The 18,413-nt window shown below is 44.5% G+C and overlaps 1 protein-coding gene across 5 annotated transcripts in view; it reads right to left on the reverse strand.

Annotated features, from left to right (window-relative positions):
* Positions 1-18,413, reverse strand: part of ZBTB38 (zinc finger and BTB domain containing 38) — a 55,891-nt gene that overhangs the window by 31,883 nt on the left and 5,595 nt on the right. Inside the window, exons 1-2 of one of the 5 annotated variants that reach the window (XM_022582635.3) lie at positions 11,529-11,686; positions 10,003-10,107 (exon numbers count right to left, since the gene is read on the reverse strand). The gene's annotated coding sequence lies outside the window, so the exon portion shown is untranslated. Of the gene's footprint in view, positions 1-2,435; positions 4,244-4,283; positions 7,541-10,002; positions 10,108-10,880; positions 11,413-11,528; positions 11,687-18,413 lie in introns of those variants that run through there. The other 4 variants (XM_022582637.2, XM_022582636.3, XM_089911067.1 and 1 more) reach the window with 4 other exon arrangements.

The raw sequence follows: 18,413 nt of genomic DNA on the forward strand, positions 1-18,413 counted from the left end.
CCATTGAGGAAACCCAGCCTGGTGGATGGAGTCAGATGGTGTAGCTCTGTAACTGCCGTGCAGAGCAGCAGTCCAGAAGCTGAACTCGGCCTGCAGACCCGTTTCATTCAACCCCAGAGTATTTTAAAATGTTTTAATGCCCTCCAGTTTGCCATGATCTAACCACTCTTATCTTCCTATACCCAGCCTACGTCGAACATTTATATTACCCTCCTGTCCCTGGATGTATCTGAATTTTAGACCCTAAACTATAACATAAGGATAGATGACTTAAGCCTGTAATATATCAACCTCCATACATTCATAGCCCTCCTAAAATTTAAATGGTGAGATATCAGTATTCAAGCTTTCAAAACTACCAAAGTACTCCATCTTCATGAAGAAGGGGTGGTGAGAAGCCTTAACACAGAATATATTTGGGTCACATAATATTTCTTCAGGATCCCTCCAGTTTGTTCATTCCCATGTGGGAAATTTCCTACCGAGTCCTGGGGGACAGAGGGGCAGGTATCAAACTCTCCACTTTGCTTCAAAGTCAAATTTTTTTTAAAAATTTATTTATTTATTTATTTTGGCTGTGCCGCGCGGCTTGCAGGATCTTAGTTCCTGACCAGGGATTGAACCTGGGCCCCGGCAGTAAAAGCACCGAGTCCTAACCACTGGACTGCCAGGGAATTCCCTAAAATCATTTTAATGATACAGGCTGCTCAGGCTTCGAGAGAGAGATGATAACTCCTAGTCAGCCCTCCACAGAATCAGACGCTCGCTCTCAGACGCACCCAGCTCTCCACTGTCATGAGCGTTCGGTTCCATAGTCATCGGACGCAGGTGATGTAATAAGGGAAGCAGTAACTGCTGAGAATGCGTAGCGGCTCAGTGGGTCAGGGTATTCTGAATTGATATCAGGCTCCATCACAGCGTCACAGAGACAACAAGTCTAGAAACTAGATCACAGAAATGGAGCCTGGAGGTCAAATAATGGGGTCAACACAATAAAGCATATCCAGCAAGATCACAAGTGTCCTCGGGGAATCTCAGAGAAGTATTCAATGGAACAATGGCGGTCAAGCCAAGGAAGCAAACCCCGCTCTGGAGACGTTGAGGGGGCTGGTGCAGAGCCGACCCACTTGGTCTGGGGAGCGGTCTAAGCATTTGTCATGCTGGGGGGACCTCCTGGAGAAGGGCTGCTGATGCTTTTTTTTTTTTTTAAAGCTATACTTTATTCTTTTATTTCATTTCCTTCTTGGCCGCGCCATGCGGCATGCAGGATTTCAGTTCCCAGACCAGGGATCCCACCCACGCCCCCTGCAGTGGAAGCAAGGAGTCTGAACCACTGGAGCGCCAGGGAGGTCCCGAGCCTCTGGTGTTCTTGCCCAGCTCTGCCATGCCTCTTCCCCACCATCAACAGACAGCCCCACATTCACAGTGGTTCCCCACCTGCATCCAGACACAAAATGCCAAGGCACAGAGATCACTTTTATAGACCTGGGCTCCCAGATATTTAGTTGAGTCCATGTACATACTTTCCTTGCACACACATTTCCTTCTCTTCTGTTTTCCACAATCCCTCCTCCCATGTTTTCCATCACTTCTCTTCCACCTCCCACTTTTCCAGTTTGAAGCCACTGCTGGCAATACCGCAATCCCTGGAAAGAGGCCAGCCATGACAGCACAGATCTCTGAGGCAGCACGGGATTGTGAAAGTCACCGCAAACTAGGATTCAGGAGATGCAGGTGACCGGCAGGGCCGTCAGGCAAGCCCACCGGCCAGTCTGACGTACAATCAGAGGCAAAGAAGCTTTTCTGTACTGCGGAAATGCTACAAAAACTCTGGCAAGACACACAAATGGATGCACGATGGTTTAGACAAAAGAAACTGACTGGGGAAAACTGCTGGGTGGGGATGGGGGGCGGGGGGGGGCAGGGAAGAGTACGAAAGGAACTAAGTTCCAGTTGGCTTTTGCCAATTTTACCCCCAAAGAAATCTGATTAAAACTAAATGAAGGTTTCTGGCAGTAGATATCCAAATAGTTCCCCTGCTCACCTGTTTCAGAGTGAAATTATCTGGGGGTGAGGGGAACAGGGAGCAATTACATCAATAAATATGTTGTCTGCATTTAAAAAAAAGTAGAATTCCCCAAACAAACCCAAACCCACTGTAGATAAAAACCCACAATAGACTGTTTAGAAAAATTATGCTTTAGATACACTGATCTAAAAAAAAAAAAAAACCATCTAAAGAACAGGCTGTTCTGTGGAACAGCTCGAGTTTCTGCCTGTGCTTTCATTTTAGAAAACAAATGCTCATAGACTCCACAGGGGGAGGAGTTTAACACAGGGATTCAAACTCACAGAAAATGGCCACCGGGTTTTAGAAACCTGAACGCAACGAACAGGGGCACTCTGGGGACCTTCTGGGAACACAGGACACTTACCTTTCACAAGAGTCATTGTCTAGAGGCAGATATAGCCTCTTTTTCCGACCAGCAACATAAATCATGGCCTCCGAAGTATTTGTTTGCTGAACGCCACAATGACTAATCACCCGACTTTTATTTTCCTCCCTGAGTCAGGAAACCTCATGGGGGGAAAAATAGGTCATTTTTAATGGAAGGTAGCTGCTAGGATTGGATGTAAGACTCCCGTTTAAGCTTCATAAAAGAGAAACAATTAAAGGCCTCGAAAAGTATTTCCTAAAATAGAGAGACGCGCAAATCATCTTATTGGAAACGCCTATCATTAAATAGAAAAGAAAGTCTTAACACAGATCATTCGAACATGGTACAAAGCTCCTGAGTGGTTTCCTGAAAAAACGTCAAAAAACAAAGATGAACATTAAGAATATTAAATAGACAACAAAACAGGGTAAGAACTCACTTCGTAGCGCATATTCATTTAGAGAAAAACATGTTCTCCCAGGCAATTTCTGAGAGAACATTTCACTCTTTTTCTGTGCAAAAAGTCAACTTGCAGGGTACAGGGGCTAAAGGAACTCCAGAATTGCTAGACCTTGACAGGAAAAACTTTAAAGGTCAGGCTTTTTCTTTTTCTTTTTTTTTTAAACCTGATTTAGCACAGCACCCGGGGTAGGCCAGTTCTCTAACATCTGAGAGAAACCCCATTCGGGGCTTCATTTCACTGCCACGTCATCCCTTTTTCCATGTATCCCAGCGCCTTCTGCTTCCTCAAAGTGGTCCTCCCACCCCTTCCCGTTTTAAAGCAAAGGTGGAACGTGCATTAGTGCAAAGGAAAGGGCAGAACACACAACAGGAGGAATCTGCAGCAGGCACCCGGGACACAGCTGCTACGACTGGCTACTGCCTACCCCCATGAACACCAAGGGCCACCCGAGACCCCGGCACCCCTGCTCTCCGAGTTCGGGTCAAGGACCACAAGACCAGAATAAATAGGCCTACGCAGGGACAGACCAGAATGCCAAGTAGGTTTTGAAAACACAAAATCCTCACTTTGGTCTAGAAGCGAACCAGCATTCCATCAGAACTAATCAGAACTCTCCATGCTTGCATGAAAAACGCTTATACGTTTGGGGAGACTGATTCTGAACGCCAGTCTCTCTTGTCTGGTAAGATAATAAATTCAGCTTTGTTTTTACTGAATCGCTGGTCTTATTATCTAGTGGTAATCAACTCTGCAAATAGTCAGAAGTTGTTCTAACACACGAACAGGAAAAATAACACAAACAAAACGGGACCTAGAAACAACATCCAACTCACAAAGCAGGAAGTGGCAGCTCCTATCTATCTCACCTGGCACAAAGCCGGCCTTCAGGGGTTACTGAAATAACCCCAGGATGTCCCTGTAGCATTTGTACAGCCACTGGATTTCTCGTGACAACGGGGCACCCTGCGATGAACACGCACATAGGCGTGGCCAGCAACGTGGGGTGTGTGAGCTGCGTCTTCCTCTTCATACTCCCTGAGAAAATGTTTCATTCCTCTTGAAACTACATTATTGTAGACCTTAGCAATTTTCATTTAAATAAGAGAGGGAAAGTGCTTTAAAAAACAGGAGGCAGCCTTCTGCCTCTCCCAGATTAAAAAGAAATGTTCTTCATTATCTTAGTTGACAAGAAGCCCAGGGCTTCGATGGGACAGAAAGTGTGCACTGTAGTGTCCTTTTAGCAATGTCTGTGAGAAGCCCAGCAGGCATGATAGGCTGCTCTCCCCAACAGAATAGTTGTGGAGTGCCAGTGCCTCCTTAGGCTTTGCTTACTGACTGCCACCTCCTGCTCTCCTGATAATCTGCCTTAGGACAGGACCTACCTGTTTCTGCAGACAGCGTTCTGGACGGGCAAGGGACACTGGCTTCTGTTCCCAGTTTGCCACTAGCGGTGTGACCCTGAGCAAATCCTATGACTTCCCTGCACTTCCGTTCCCTTATCTGGAATGCAAAGAGGTTGGGCTAGTTTCTAGTGTTCTTCCTAGCCATAAAATTTCAAACCGTGATTCCCTACCTCCCATTCTGTCACCTTTTGATTGATTGCCAGCCAGTAAAAATCCTTATTTCCTCCAAAGCAGACAATCTCTCTCACTCTTAAATTCATGCACTTTCCTCAAAAGGGTATGGGGTAAAGGCAGAACCTGAGGTCTGGCCAGTACTAGTATGCCTTCGCCGACAGTCGGAGGAAGCTCTGCAATCCGGGACCCCTGGCATGCCTCAGACGTGAAGTTGCCATATATGCTCGCTTCAGCACCTCTGTTTAGGGGCCTTTGCCATCATTGAGCCAAACCTTCTCCAGTTACAGCTGAGGAAATCAAGCCAGCAAAGTTACGTGACTTTCTTTCCCAAGGTTGCACAGTGGGTCACGGGAAGAACTGCCAAGCCTCCAGTCCTGTCTCATACACGGTGGTCTTTTGACCTCTCCCCAGACCCCCTCTGCAGGGCTCTGGGCTCCTTCCCTGGCCCCCTGTAGACTTCCTCAGGGTCTCAGAGGGTAATCAACAAACACTTATTGTGCACCTCCGGGCAATCCCCTAAGGACCTGTTTTAAACTTTCGAAGTGACAGAGCGACTCTGGGAACACTCAGCCCCACACAGGGACCGGGACAGCTATAGCAAGACACAAATCTTGATCTTATCAGCGCAGAAATCCATTGGTGTTTTCACTCTAGAAGAAAAGACTGCAGCAGCACTTGGATGGTAGATAAGAATAGGTGACAAAGATAGGGAGGGCCCGCGAGGGTGGAGTCCTGATCTGGTACCTGGCACATGGTTTATATTTGTTGAACTAACTCAAGTTTGCACATTACCTTTGTCCATTTGCTTCTTGTCAAAAATTCTGAGGTTACTGTAATACCAGGGACAAGGGTCTCTAAGCCACAATCAGGAACAATGATCTATTTCATAGTCTCACTATGTGGCTGGGGAAACTACGCGGGGTGTGGAGAGAGGAGGCTGGACTTTGGAGCCAGATAAGAGCCCAGGGCTCGAAAATCTCATCTCTACAACATCTGCCGCATTACTGAACCTCTTTGCCTCAATTTCTACCACACCGGGTTACCTGGAGATTCTAATAAGATGGCTGAGATAATGCACATAAGGTATAGAATGGACTTCATGAAATTCAGTTCTGTCTTCTCTCCTCAAGGGCTATGGGTATAGACGGAGAAACCCTGATTCTAGGCAAGGCTCCAGGACATTGGCATCCTGTTCCAAAAGAAGCAAACCATCAATGGAATGCCAACAACAGTTATAAAATGACTCAGTATTGTTTTTTAATAAACATATCCCCACTGAGTCATCTGATTTGTAAATTACGTACAAGGAACGTAAAGTGCAATTTAATATACACAAGTCAAATATGTTTTATATTCTCCGTACATAGCTTAACACCAAGCATGTTTATATGTCTCAATCCTTTCCTGTGAATAAGCAAAGAAGAGAGCTGGGACTAGGAGGGGAAAAAAGGATAAATTATTCTCTCATCTATAAAATGAGGTTGGGAACAACGTGAACTAAAAATTATATGATCCCAAGATGCGGAGAACAAAGGATATATAATGACACAGATGTTTATCAACCAGAAGACACAGAGTCAGATAGACAAATGCATCAAAATATTTTAATGGCGTGATTGTGCACCGTTACTGCCATTAAATATATTATTGGTAACAACATTTAAAGTTACGCTGGTTTTGCAAACTCTGGGCATAGTGACAGGGTGTCACCACTTACTCTGCAGGGAAAAGAAGATGATTTGGGGGCTGTATGTCACCCAGTACTGCCGTGGATATACCGTGGATGGCAATAGTGAGGTGCGATAAGACCACCGTTCCTTCACATCTGGGATCCATGTGTTTTTATCTCATTGCAAATATAATCCGTGAACATGAATAACACAAATGTAAGAATTTCGAGCACAGGCGTATCTTCATGGAATTGAAATCAGCCTATCAAGTCTCAGGTTTACACCCTTCCTCTGCTTCCTAGAAACTGGCATTTGTTAACCTTCATCACAGCAGTGCTTGTTTAAAATGGAGATTCTCAGGGGTCCCACCTGAAATTTACTGAATTCGAATCTCTGTGCTAGGGACCTGGGAACCTACATTTTAATAAATTCCCCAAGTGGATTCTTATCCGTACTAAACTACCGGTCACTTGAACTCTCACAGGATAGGTTAGCTATCGCGGCAGGTATGCTCTTTCCATGACAAAACTAACACACTAAAATAAATCATAAAGATAAGGCTTTGGGTATAGATGAATATTATGCAAAAATATATATACCTAAAAAAAGTTTTAAGGGGAAGGGAATCAGCATTTATTAATTGCCTACTATAGTATAGATCCTGAGCAAATTATATATTACTCAATCTTCAAAATAATCCTATTTGAGTTATGGATGGAAAAAGTTAGGCTTAGAGAGTAACTTTTCTGAAGTCACAACCCTGGAAAATGGCCCAGCTAGGTTGTGAAACCAGATTTATCTGACCCCGGCCTTCTCATTCCATTGTACTAAGCTCATATGCCCATGAAAACACACACACACTCTCACACACACACACACACACACACTCTCTCTCTCTCTCTCTCTCATGTCATACAACAGCCATATGGTAAAAGGCAAAATACAAATTTAATTACAAAATTAATTAGAAACCTTTGCGTCAACAGAAATGTAGTTTTTAAAAAGCTTTCTATCAACGGATCGTCTTTGGTCAATCTGCTGACAACAGAATAAAGTGGATGACTACCATTAAAACCACATTTAACAGCCTGAATTTTAGTAATCAGAAATGTGTTTTGGGGCTTGCAAGGATCAAATTTAACAGTGACTCTTCATTTGCGCAAGCTACGAATTTTTTGCAAATGAAACCACTTGATATTCATTCTGCAAGGAAAACACCAACAAAGGAAAGGAGAACACCAACAAATGTGTGACCTAGCGCTTGTCAAACCAATGGCCCTCCTGGGCCTCAACCCTCCTCCTCCTGCGTCTAACACTCGAGGCTCCCTCCTCTGGGAAACACCCTGCTCTGGCTTCTGGAGCCCTGTTCTCTTGTTCTTCCTCACTCTCTTTTTTTTTTTGCGGTAAGCGGGCCTCTCACCACTGTGGCCTCTCCCGTTGCGGAGCACAGGCTCTGGACGCGCAGGCTCAGCGGCCACGGCTCATGGGCCCAGCCGCTCCGCGGCATGTGGGATCTTCCCGGACCGGGGCACGAACCCGTGTCCCCTGCATCGGCAGGCGGACTCTCAACCACTGAGCCACCAGGGAAGCCCTTCTTCCTCACTCTCTTGCCGGACTTTTCTCTAGGTCCTCCCTGGGTCCTTCTTTTCTCATAAGGCTCCACCCTCAAGCTTTGCTTCCCTACAGTCTCCCACCGGAAAAATCTCTTCTCTCACCTCTCGACTTTTTCTCACAACCCAGTGTCTCCCAAACTAGCCCTGGCCTTCCTCCGGGGTACAAAGTCACTGATCGTCTGGGGGACATCATACCTCAACACTTCAAACTCAGCCCCTCTAAAATGCAGCCCCTCACCTCCTTCCAAGTATCTTCATGGGTGCCGCTGCTTTGGAAATCTCAGTGTCAACTTTAGCTATTTCTTCTCTACTCAGATTTCCAATTGAGTACATTGGAAATCAGATGTCAGATTGTGTCAATTTGTCCCTTCGTGTCTGTTCCTTTCCTGTTTCACTGCTATCACCCATTTCCGGTCTTCCCTGAGTTCCCCCCAACCCTGCCTTTTCCTTGGTGGACTGTGGTCCTTGTCTTAACTGGTCTCCCTGTCTCTGGTTTCTGCCCTGCCTTTCCTTCCGATCTCATAGTAGGTACTCGATAAATATTCGCTGTAACGTTTATAGAACTCCTAGAAGTTTGCAAAGCACATTCATACTCAACATCTCCTTCTGGAGTTTCAAACGTTTTCCACTTGGAGCTTAAGTTTATTACAAGTAGCATTCAAGGCTTACAACCTGATTTCTGTTACTTAATGCAATCACTGGAGCTACCTCTAACTTTGTACCTTGTAAATTAAAGTAGCTCTTAAATTGCTTTACTTCTGAACATTCAGTGTCTTGTGCGGCCTACAAGCTAAAAGAGGAGAGCATTTCAAGTCAAAGAAAGCCCCCTCGCCAAACTGCTTTTTCCTCTGCCGACAGGTTAAGTGGACAAAGAAAAGGCCTCTATGTAAAGGTGACAGTGACAGCAGAATCAAAAAATTAAAAGAAATTCCTTTCTGAAGATTTTAAAAAAGATTTTCCTACTTATCCAGTTGGAATCCTATTTATGGGTTAATCTCCAACATCCCTGCAGCCAATATTCTAGCACGTTAACAGAAAAATTCTAATAGGTGAACGATAATTCCTTGCTAAGAGAATGCGCATGACCGTTATCATGACTGTAAAAACACAGTCATATGTTTGGTCTTGAATACCCAAGTAAGTGCCTTGTAGGAGCTCAATAAACATTTGTTGCATGAACAAATAAACAAATGAATTCAGAGAAGCCCTTACTATTGTTTATAAATTGAAAGCGTATGTATTCACAAGTGGATGGCAAGGTATGTTAAATTTGAATAAAATGAAAACTTGCATTGAAGTTTTGATGTATCAAAACTTCAGAAGTATGAAAACAAACAGAAGTATGATGTATCAACTACTCTGGTCTCTCCCGGATCCGCCGGGGAAGCAGGTGAACGGGAGAGAAGCTAATGTCAGGCATTGCCCACCTGACTCCACCTCTCTGGAGTTAAGGTTATAAGCTCCTAGAGGGCAAGCACTTTCCCTTGAACTTCACGGTGCTAGCATCGTGCTTTACACACCGAATGTGCATCCTAAGTGTGCTCTGAGATGCAAAGCCCTCTACGACCTGCCTGCATTTTCACATTTCAATCCTTCACATCTCTTCTTCCTTACTTCACAGGGTTATTGTGAGGAGTGAGTAAAAACACAGCACTTAAAGCCCTTAACACACTGCCTTGCACTCACACACAAAAGTGCTTGATAAATGGTAGTTGTTATTATCACTATCTGGGGCCCTGTCTATGCCTCAAAGGTGAAGTTTAGTGTTCTGGGCTGTCAATACTCATCTGTGCAAACAGTGTGTGTCCTGGGGACGGGCTCTTCACGCTTGTATCCTCAGCGCCTAGCACGGTGGTCACCCTGCAGCAGGCCCAGAAGCTGACTGTATGACTGAGCAATCGAGATGCGAGCCCCAGGCCTTTCCCCACCCAGCCCACTGGGTCTCTCTGAAAAGTCATTTAACCTCTCTGGGCCTCAGTGACGTCTGTGGGTCCTTCCGGCCTGAAGAAGAGACCTACAGAAGCTCCCACGACAGTCACTGACAGAACTGGAATGAGAAGCCCTTAGTTCCCCCTTCATGTCTCCTTAACAACAGCTCGCCTAAATGTCATTGTCACTTTGTAATCCCCAAACCTGGTGGATCGCTGGCAACAAATCATAAGCTCCTTGGGAGTGGTTCAGTCCCTCAGAAAAAACATTTCCTATTTCACGTAGAGTACGGAGAGATGTAAATTCAGTTACCTCAGTTAGAACAGAGCAGGCTTAACAGAGTTAGTTTCTCGTGCTTTGGAAGAAATCACTTGGAAATCCTTGATTCTGAGTCTTCCATCTCCACCGCATCGAGATCTAAAAAGAAGAAAAAAAGCAGTGTCCCATAACTGGGTGCCAGGACTGAAAATATCAGCAACAAAAGTGATTGCAATTAGCCTGTGTACTGAACACCTACTGTAAGTAAAGCACTGGGCAAAGTGATTGACACATGCGACTTCATATAGTCCTCACAGGAGACATTCCCCCATTTTTACAGCTACATAAAGAGGCTCTGAAAGGTCACGGAATCTATTCAAGGTCACAGAGCTAGTTTATGTTAGACCTGGGACTTAAATGCAGGTTCAACTGATTCCAAACCCTGGGTTATTAACCTGTTAGTCAGGGTTTAGAAACTTTGACAGTGACCCACCGTTTTTAAAAATCATATTATATAAAATGAAACCCCAAAGCCTAAAAAACAATGCTTACTCTTATTATGTGCAATGCACTCTGATATTTTCTAGTCTACTCTATTATTTTTTATATTGCATTATATATTCTATATCTTCAAAAAAATCCGGTAGTAACCCACTAAACTGATTTCACAATCTTCTAATGGGTCTCTACTCTTGTTGGAAAAACACTACACTCAGAGATAGTACCTCACCAGAAGTTTCTCTGAAACCGCGGACTTAATCCTATGCTTTTTAACCATGAGAACCTGACCGAGCAGTTGAGCTTGATAATTACGAGAAAACTCTTTAACCTTTAAAATATGTATAAAGCACCGTAATACGTATCATCCATAATGGATCCTTAGAAGAGATATTCAATTTGGGCCAAAGTCCAGAATGGAATTAGTCACTTACCTGTAGCAGAGGAGTTATAAAGTGGCACCGCGGAGAGACTAAAATCTCAGGTGATTTATAATATACCCTGCAAAGAAGTGGCTAACTGCGGGCGGTCGTGTTGTACCAATAGAGGAGACCTAACTACTGCCGAAGTAGAAGGCTGAGATTGCAAACCCCTGGGGGCAGGGCCCTGCCTTTGCACGTCCCCTTCAATTCCAGGGGCTCTGGTGTTCGACCAAGGAAATGCTCAGGTTCCCGATGGGTCAGGACCGGGGTCCGAGTCGCAGTCCCGGAGAGGGGAGATGCGGCTGTTAGCGCAGTTCCCAAGCCTTCTGGACTGGCGCCCGTCACGTCCCCAGCCCTTGGGTGCGCATTTGTCCCCGGCCCCCCGCCTTCCAGCAGAGCCGCGCAGATGGGCCACTCGCTGCGGCGTAACGTGCCCGACCCTGCGGCTAGACCCCCTCCCCCAGGGCGCGGGCCCGGGCGTCCCGGCACCTGCGGGCGCCGGGTCGCCGTAGCAGCTCGGCTCTCCGACGTCCGCGGAGCTCCCAGCCCTGCGCCAGCGTTCCCCTGCCGGGTTTCGAGGCTCCCTCGTGGGAGAAGAGGGGTCGGGCCGGCCGCGTCTCGCCCACCCGTCCCGCATACGGCCCCTGCGGTGGCACTTACAGGGCTCGGCCGCTGCCCCGCGAGCGCGTTCCCCGGGGGTCCATGGCGCTTCCGGACCCGCGAGTCAGGCCGCGGCGTCTCGCAGCACCGCCCAGAAAATGGACGCCGGCGGCTCGGCTCGGCCGGCCCGGCCCGCCCCCGGCGTGGGGTTGGGGACGCAGCCTGGCCGGGAAGAGGGCTCCCCGGCCTTAGCCGCGGGCCCGATGTCGGAGCGTCAACGCGCCCAGGACACGGCCTCGGGACGCACTACGACCCCGCGAGGCCTCAGGCCCAACCTGGGTGCAACTGGGGGCGGGGTGGGGGGAACCCACGACGGCCCCAGACGCCAGGAAGGGAGCAGCGGCCTCCGCTTCCCTCTCATGGGGGAGAACACAATTCAGAACCTGCCGCGAGGGCAGCCGAGTTAGGGGCTTTACGGCCACAGAGCCTAGTCACTATCAGAACCAGGCCTGGGTCCGCAGAGGGGGTCCCTGGGTTCCGCACCCAGATCCCAGAGAACATCCAACCCTTGCACATTTAAGAGGCAGGCTTCAGAGAAGTCAACTGCAGTTTTAATTTAAATTCTCAGGAATCGAGTGTCACCTGCGCTTTCCCACGGCTGACAGGAGAGGCCTAGATTGATTTTCCTAACGTGCTATAAAAGCTAGTTCACGCAAAAGACCCGGGCCTCTTCCTGAAATAAAGCGCACTGACTGCCTGCTAGGATCTCTCGTCCAAGATTCAGGGACTGCTCATTGAGAAAGTATTTACTGAGGCCTGCCACAAACTCGCCCTGCGGAGGAGCTAACAGCCTAGTGCTCTAATGTACAGGTTTTGTTTGCTTGTTTTCTACAAAACCATCCATGTTCCCTGCCTTTTGGTAGTATGAGTCTTATTTTAAAATTTTCTTTTGAAAAGATTCATTCCCAGGTTACAATTTATAAAGGATAAGAAGTAGGTTCTTTGCACGCCTTACATCCTGTTTTTAGCTTGGAATACAGCGTACACAATTCTGCTTCCTAGTTCCTGATCACGTTTTAAGATTGTGATCATTCTGATGAATAAAGGAGATTCCAATATTGCATACAAAGCAGTTAAAACATTTTAATAATCACAGAGAAATATACTGACTTAAAGTCAAAGCATCATGTAATTTAAAAATAAAGACAGGGTTTTGAAGGTTGATAGACTGGGCAACCTGCACACACACGTACACTAGCAGGTTACAACCTCCTCAAAGCCAGTGCCCTTTATTCTTTCTCCATGGGCCACGTTCAGAAAGAGCTATTCCACTAAACTGCACTTATTAACTGAGGATTCATCTTCGTACTTAAAAAAAAACAACAATCCTGCAATGTTTTTGTATACGTAATTGCCAATCAGCTACAAAACCTGAGCGAACACGTTGTTAATCATGGATTCCAAACTAAGGAAATCTGTGGTCTGACTGCAAGTTTATGTGTTTCCACTGAGGCTTTTGGGAAAACTAAGGCATGGGGATTAGGAACTTCTAGTTGGGAAGTGCCAGTATGAGGTGCTGTTCTCTGTGCTGCCCAGCGATTGGAAGGTGGGAGGTGGTAGAGTGAGGCAATTTGGCCTTTGGATTCTGCCTGCCTGGGTTTAAAGCCCAGCTTCGTCAATTACAAAGCTACACACTGTGTGACTTTAGGCAAGTTATTTAACCTCCCTGAGCCTTGGCTTGCTCATCTGCAAAATGGAGCTGATTTTCGTATTACGCTTACCTCGTAGGGCTTTTTGACAGTTAAATGGGATAACACGTGTGAAGCATCTGCATACGGCTGTCGGTGCTCGAGGTCAAGTATTCAGAGTTCTAAGTTCCTACCATCCAAGCAGTAAGAACCGTAGTTCCCATATGTAAAGCAACTTTTATACCATGGAAATTTTCCATGGGTAGGCCGCCAGGGTCACATGGGGAGTGACATAAAGGGATTTTAAATATAGGTCTGACTTCACTTTCTGTGCTGCTAACATGTTTCAGGTGGTACCTTGATCAGATGCTGTCAACAGCTTGCTAAGGGTGAAATCGGCTCTGGCTCTCCTAAGAGGCTTAGCAAGTGAATGGCTCCTTACACCCACTTTGGAATTCATAAACAGTGGCATTTCTTTCTCACTAGGGCCAAATGTTTCTCCAAAAGTGAGTAGATTTCCCCTAAATTGTTATTAATAACTAAAATATCACGGCAACAGTTTTAAACACCACAGCCTAAAACTTACATAATCAGACTGTCCTTCAAAATTTTCCACCCTTCCTCATAACCGGTCACAGATTCTCTCTCTTAATCATTCTTCTTAGTATGGGGAATTATCTGGAAATTTCCAAGAACGTCCCAACTTGTCATAATTTTATTCTTTTCTGTAAAAATTTATTCCTTTCAAAACAACTAAATGTGATATATTTTTATATCCTTATAATATTTGTCATTTCAATGCATTTGCAAATAAGAAAAAAATATCCTAAGACTTTTAAGATTCTCTCCTCTCTTAAATTTCTACTAATTCTTCAACATCTCCACAGCATGGCCCCTGATCCTTTTCTAGCGGCCTTTTCTAGGAAGCTGTCCTTGATTTGTACCTCATTTCATTTAATCCCCACATGATTTCTGTTATGTTACAACTGCCTGTTTCAGCTTTCTGATTTGACTCTTGGCCAATTTATTTACTGCCCCCCTTCTTTCTCTTTTTTAAGGTTTCAATGTTATCATTACATAGGAAAAAATCTAAAGTGTGTCCCTTTGAAACCCACTTGCTTCCTTTGTTTCCCACCATGGGTTAGGAATCTGTAACTCGTTCTGCCTCCCATTCTTCACGCACTATTAATTTAATTTATTGTTTTACTTCTCTCTTCCCCTCATCCTGGGTACTCACCAAGTTCTGTCACTTGGCTCCCTCTTATATGCCTGCTTCTCTCTTTCCCTTTAAGCATTTTAAGAAAGTCCCCGTCCAAATCATCTTCTCTAATCTCCACTACATTCCTGAAAAGCCTCCTGTGATGTCGTGTTGAGAAGTCTACCAACGGCCTTGCAGGGCAGTGTGTAGAATGCAGGTGGCAGCTTCCCGCCCCTGGAAGCCAGGCAGGAAGTAGTAGGAACTGGGGCCTACAGGATCATTCATGTCCCACCTAAATGGGGGATGGGGTTGTCACTACCCAGCCCCAGACCAATTGTTGCCAGGTGGTAATGCCAGATCTGCAGAATTTTCCAATGAAGCCCAAATCAGGATTTTTATATAAAATATATTCTGTGTCTTGATCAGGTCTCTAGCTGTAATGACCACTTTACAGAAAGTCTCTGAGACAGAGGAACATGTAAAGCAGTTGGGGGACGGGTGGTGGGATGAAATGGCAGATTGGGATTGACATATACACACTAATATGTATAAAATAGATAACTAATAAGAACCTGCTGTATAAAAAATAAACAAATAAAATTAAATTTAAAAACAAAAAAAACAGCACCAAGGAATGTAATCTGAAATTTCCGATTTGGGGAAACCCTATGAGTCAAATTGTTTCTTCAACAAAATTTTTATGACAATAGCAAGGATGAAAGAAAGAGAGGGAAGGAAACCTATAGATTAAGTGAAATGTAAGGGAACATTAATTGGACTGTATGGACCTCATTTGGAATTGTGCTTTGAACTAGTTTTTTTTTTTTTTAAATGACCTAACTGGACAAATCTGAATGCTGACTATGATATTTGAAGTTATTAAAGAATTATTGTTATTTGTTGGTGTGATAATGATGCTGTGGTTCTTCTTCTTTTTCTTCCTTTTTTTTTTTTTTTTTATATAGCAAGTGTGTACATGTCAATCCCAAACTCCGTAACTCTCCCTACCCCAACCCTTCCTCCCTGGTAACTGTAAGTTCTCTGTGAGTCTGTTTCTGTTTTGTAAATAAGTTCATTTGTAAAGCGATATCATGTGGTTATTTTTCTTTCTTACTAATCAACATTTTTTTTAGGATTCCATATTTTTAGAACTTTTTATTTAGAACTATTTCAAAGTTATAGAAGAGTTGCAAGAATAGTACCAAAAAACTATATACACTCCAGTCATATCTTTTTAGCTATTTTTATTCTTGAATCATTTGTAAGTTGCAAACATTCTCTTCCACACCTAAATACTTTAGCATTTATTTCCTCAAAAAAAAAAAAAAAAGCGTCTTCTCTTAGTATCCTTGTCTTTTAGAGAATCATACTAAAATATTTAGCAATAAAGCGATATGATCTGGGATTTGCTTTAAAATAATACAGGAGAGGATTTACATGAAACAAGATTGGCCAGCCATTGAGAACTGTTGAAGCTGGGCGAGGACTGTACAGGGGTTCATTAGACTAGCTTTTTCATATTGTACGCCTGTTTAAGATTTTCACGATAAAGTTTTAAAAGATTATGTTAATGAAAGACTTTAAAATGATATAAAATGCTTATGATATGATATTAAGTAAATAAAAAGAAGATACAAAATTGTCTATATTATCTCAACTATTAAAAAAATCGCCAGGCATAGATAAAAGACTGAAGGAATGCACGCCAAAATGTTAACATTCCAAATTAATTCAAAGTAGATATATATTACTTTTATAATTAGAAGTAAAAAATACAATTCAAAAAATAGAAAACAGAAAGTTGGCAATGGATTCAATTAAAATTCTTGATAGAAGTCAAAGTACATATATGGGTTGGACTGACCAATGGGCCCCCAGTTTGCAGCTTTTGTCTTAGAAAATGGGTCCACAAACTACGTCCTACAGGCCAATTTCGCTTGCCACCTGTTTTTGTACAACCTTCAAGCTGAGGATGGTTTTGACATCTTTAAATGACTGAAAAAATAAATCAATAGTAAAATAATATTTCATGACATGAAAATTAAATGAAATTCAAATTTCATTGTCCATAAGTGAAATTTTACTGGGACACAGGCACAGCCAATCATTTCTGTATCTATGGCACTATGTGTGTATATATATAAAATATATATAATTATTATTATACTTCATATTATATATTAGTATGTTTTTAATTTCATCAATAAAGAGTTCATAGAAATTTATTTTCTTTGTTGTTATATAAATACCTACATATCATCCTCAGTTTTGCCTTGATCCACAGAGCCTAAAATATTTACTATCTGGCCCTTTACGGAAAAAGTCTGCCAACCTCTGGCTTAGAACTGGGCTTCCCACGTGACCTAAAAGCACCTTGGTTTAGCAGAAAGTGCACTGGACTGGGAGTTAGGCGTGGCCACTTAACTCTCTGAGTGACCTGGAGAAATCAGAACTTCTCCGGGCCACAGTTCCCTCAATGACAGAATAAAGTGAGTCTAAGTTTCACACAGCAACTGAAGTCTGTGCTTCACGTTCCCGTAAGAGCCAAGCAAGAAGTACCGGCTGAGTAATATTCCATTGTATATATGTGACTCAGCCATAAAAAGAAACGAAACTGAGTTATTTGCAGTGAGGTGGATGGACCTAGAGTCTGTCATACAGAGTGAAGTAAATCAGAAAGAGAAAAACAAATACCGTATGCTGACACAAATATATGGAATCTAAGAAAAAAAAAAAAGGGCATGAAGAACCTAGGGGTAAGACGGGAATAAGGACACAGACCTAGTAGAGAATGGACTTGAGGATATGGGGAGGGGGAAGGGTAAGCTGTGACAAAGTGAGAGAGTGGCATGGACATATATACACTACCAAACGTAAAATAGATAGCTAGTGGGAAGCAGCCGCATAGCACAGGGAGATCAGCTCGGTGCTTTGTGACCACCTAGAGGGGTGGGATAAGGAGGGTGGGAGGGAGGGAGACGCAAGAGGGAAGAGATATGGGAACATATGTACATGTATAACCGATTCACTTTGTTATAAAGCAGAAACTAACACACCATTGTAAAGCAATTATACTCCAATAAAGATGTAAAAAAAAAAAAGAAGTGCCAGATGATGGCGGCATTACGTGCTGGTGTGCCAGCAGGGGCGGTGCTCCTGGAGACCAAGGAATTCAAACCATCAGAATATCCACTGGGGATGGTTTGCCGGGCACTCAGACCAGGGCCTGGAAAGGTGGGTGAAGAGCAAGGAAGACAGGCTTTGGGGGCTCCAAAAGCAGAGCAGCACACCTGTGAGGGCAACATGACTTTGGGCAAAAGAGTTTCTAAAGTCTGCTGCTTAAAATGGGTATTTGGGGTCTATCTCCAGGCTGAGCTTTGTGGAAAACCAAAAGCATTTGGTCACAACCCATGTAAAAATCTGCTCATTTAAAGTTTAACCCAGTTCTAGTCAAGTGATGGCAGCAGGGCTGGGGGGTGGTCTCTGGCATCCTCAGCATGTAGAATAGGAGCCTTGGGATAGAGACTTCATAAGCTTCTGGGATAAATCACCCTTAAGGATGCCAGTCTGTGGGCTTTTCATAACAGTCAACGTGGGACAGTTAAGCCCTAAGGCCAACATTGCGGCCGAACCAGACAGAACATGAGAGCACCCAGTCCCTACACAGCAGGCCCGCAGCCTGCATCTTGGGGGCTCTCCCAGCCTCCTTTTACTCGTTGCAACCCCTCCCACTCCTCCCTTGTACCCCACGCCCCCAGCTTCAGGGTGCAGCACAGCAGCCTGCCTCCTGACTGCCCGCTTTGTTCCCTCCTTCTGATTTTCCACACACCCCTCCCTGCCTCCTTGCTGCCCTCTCCCCACTTTGCCTCCTAGATGGCCCTTCCACAGTGTTCCCCGAATATCCTGCATTTTCTGATCTTTCAGTGATGCCCCTCTCTTTCCCTACTAAAGGTCCCCCGCTTCCCTTCCACAGCTCAAGAAACAAGAGAAAAGGGGAAAAAATTACAAGGGCACTGCCCTTCTGGGATTTAACCACATTCTCAGCTGGTGGCTTTTGTT

The sequence above is a fragment of the Delphinapterus leucas genome, chromosome 4, assembly GCF_059928025.1.
Source record: "Delphinapterus leucas isolate spDelLeu-1000000601 "Yukka" chromosome 4, BTC_Dleu_Yukka2, whole genome shotgun sequence".
In the NCBI taxonomy this organism is placed as follows: Eukaryota; Metazoa; Chordata; class Mammalia; order Artiodactyla; family Monodontidae; genus Delphinapterus; species Delphinapterus leucas.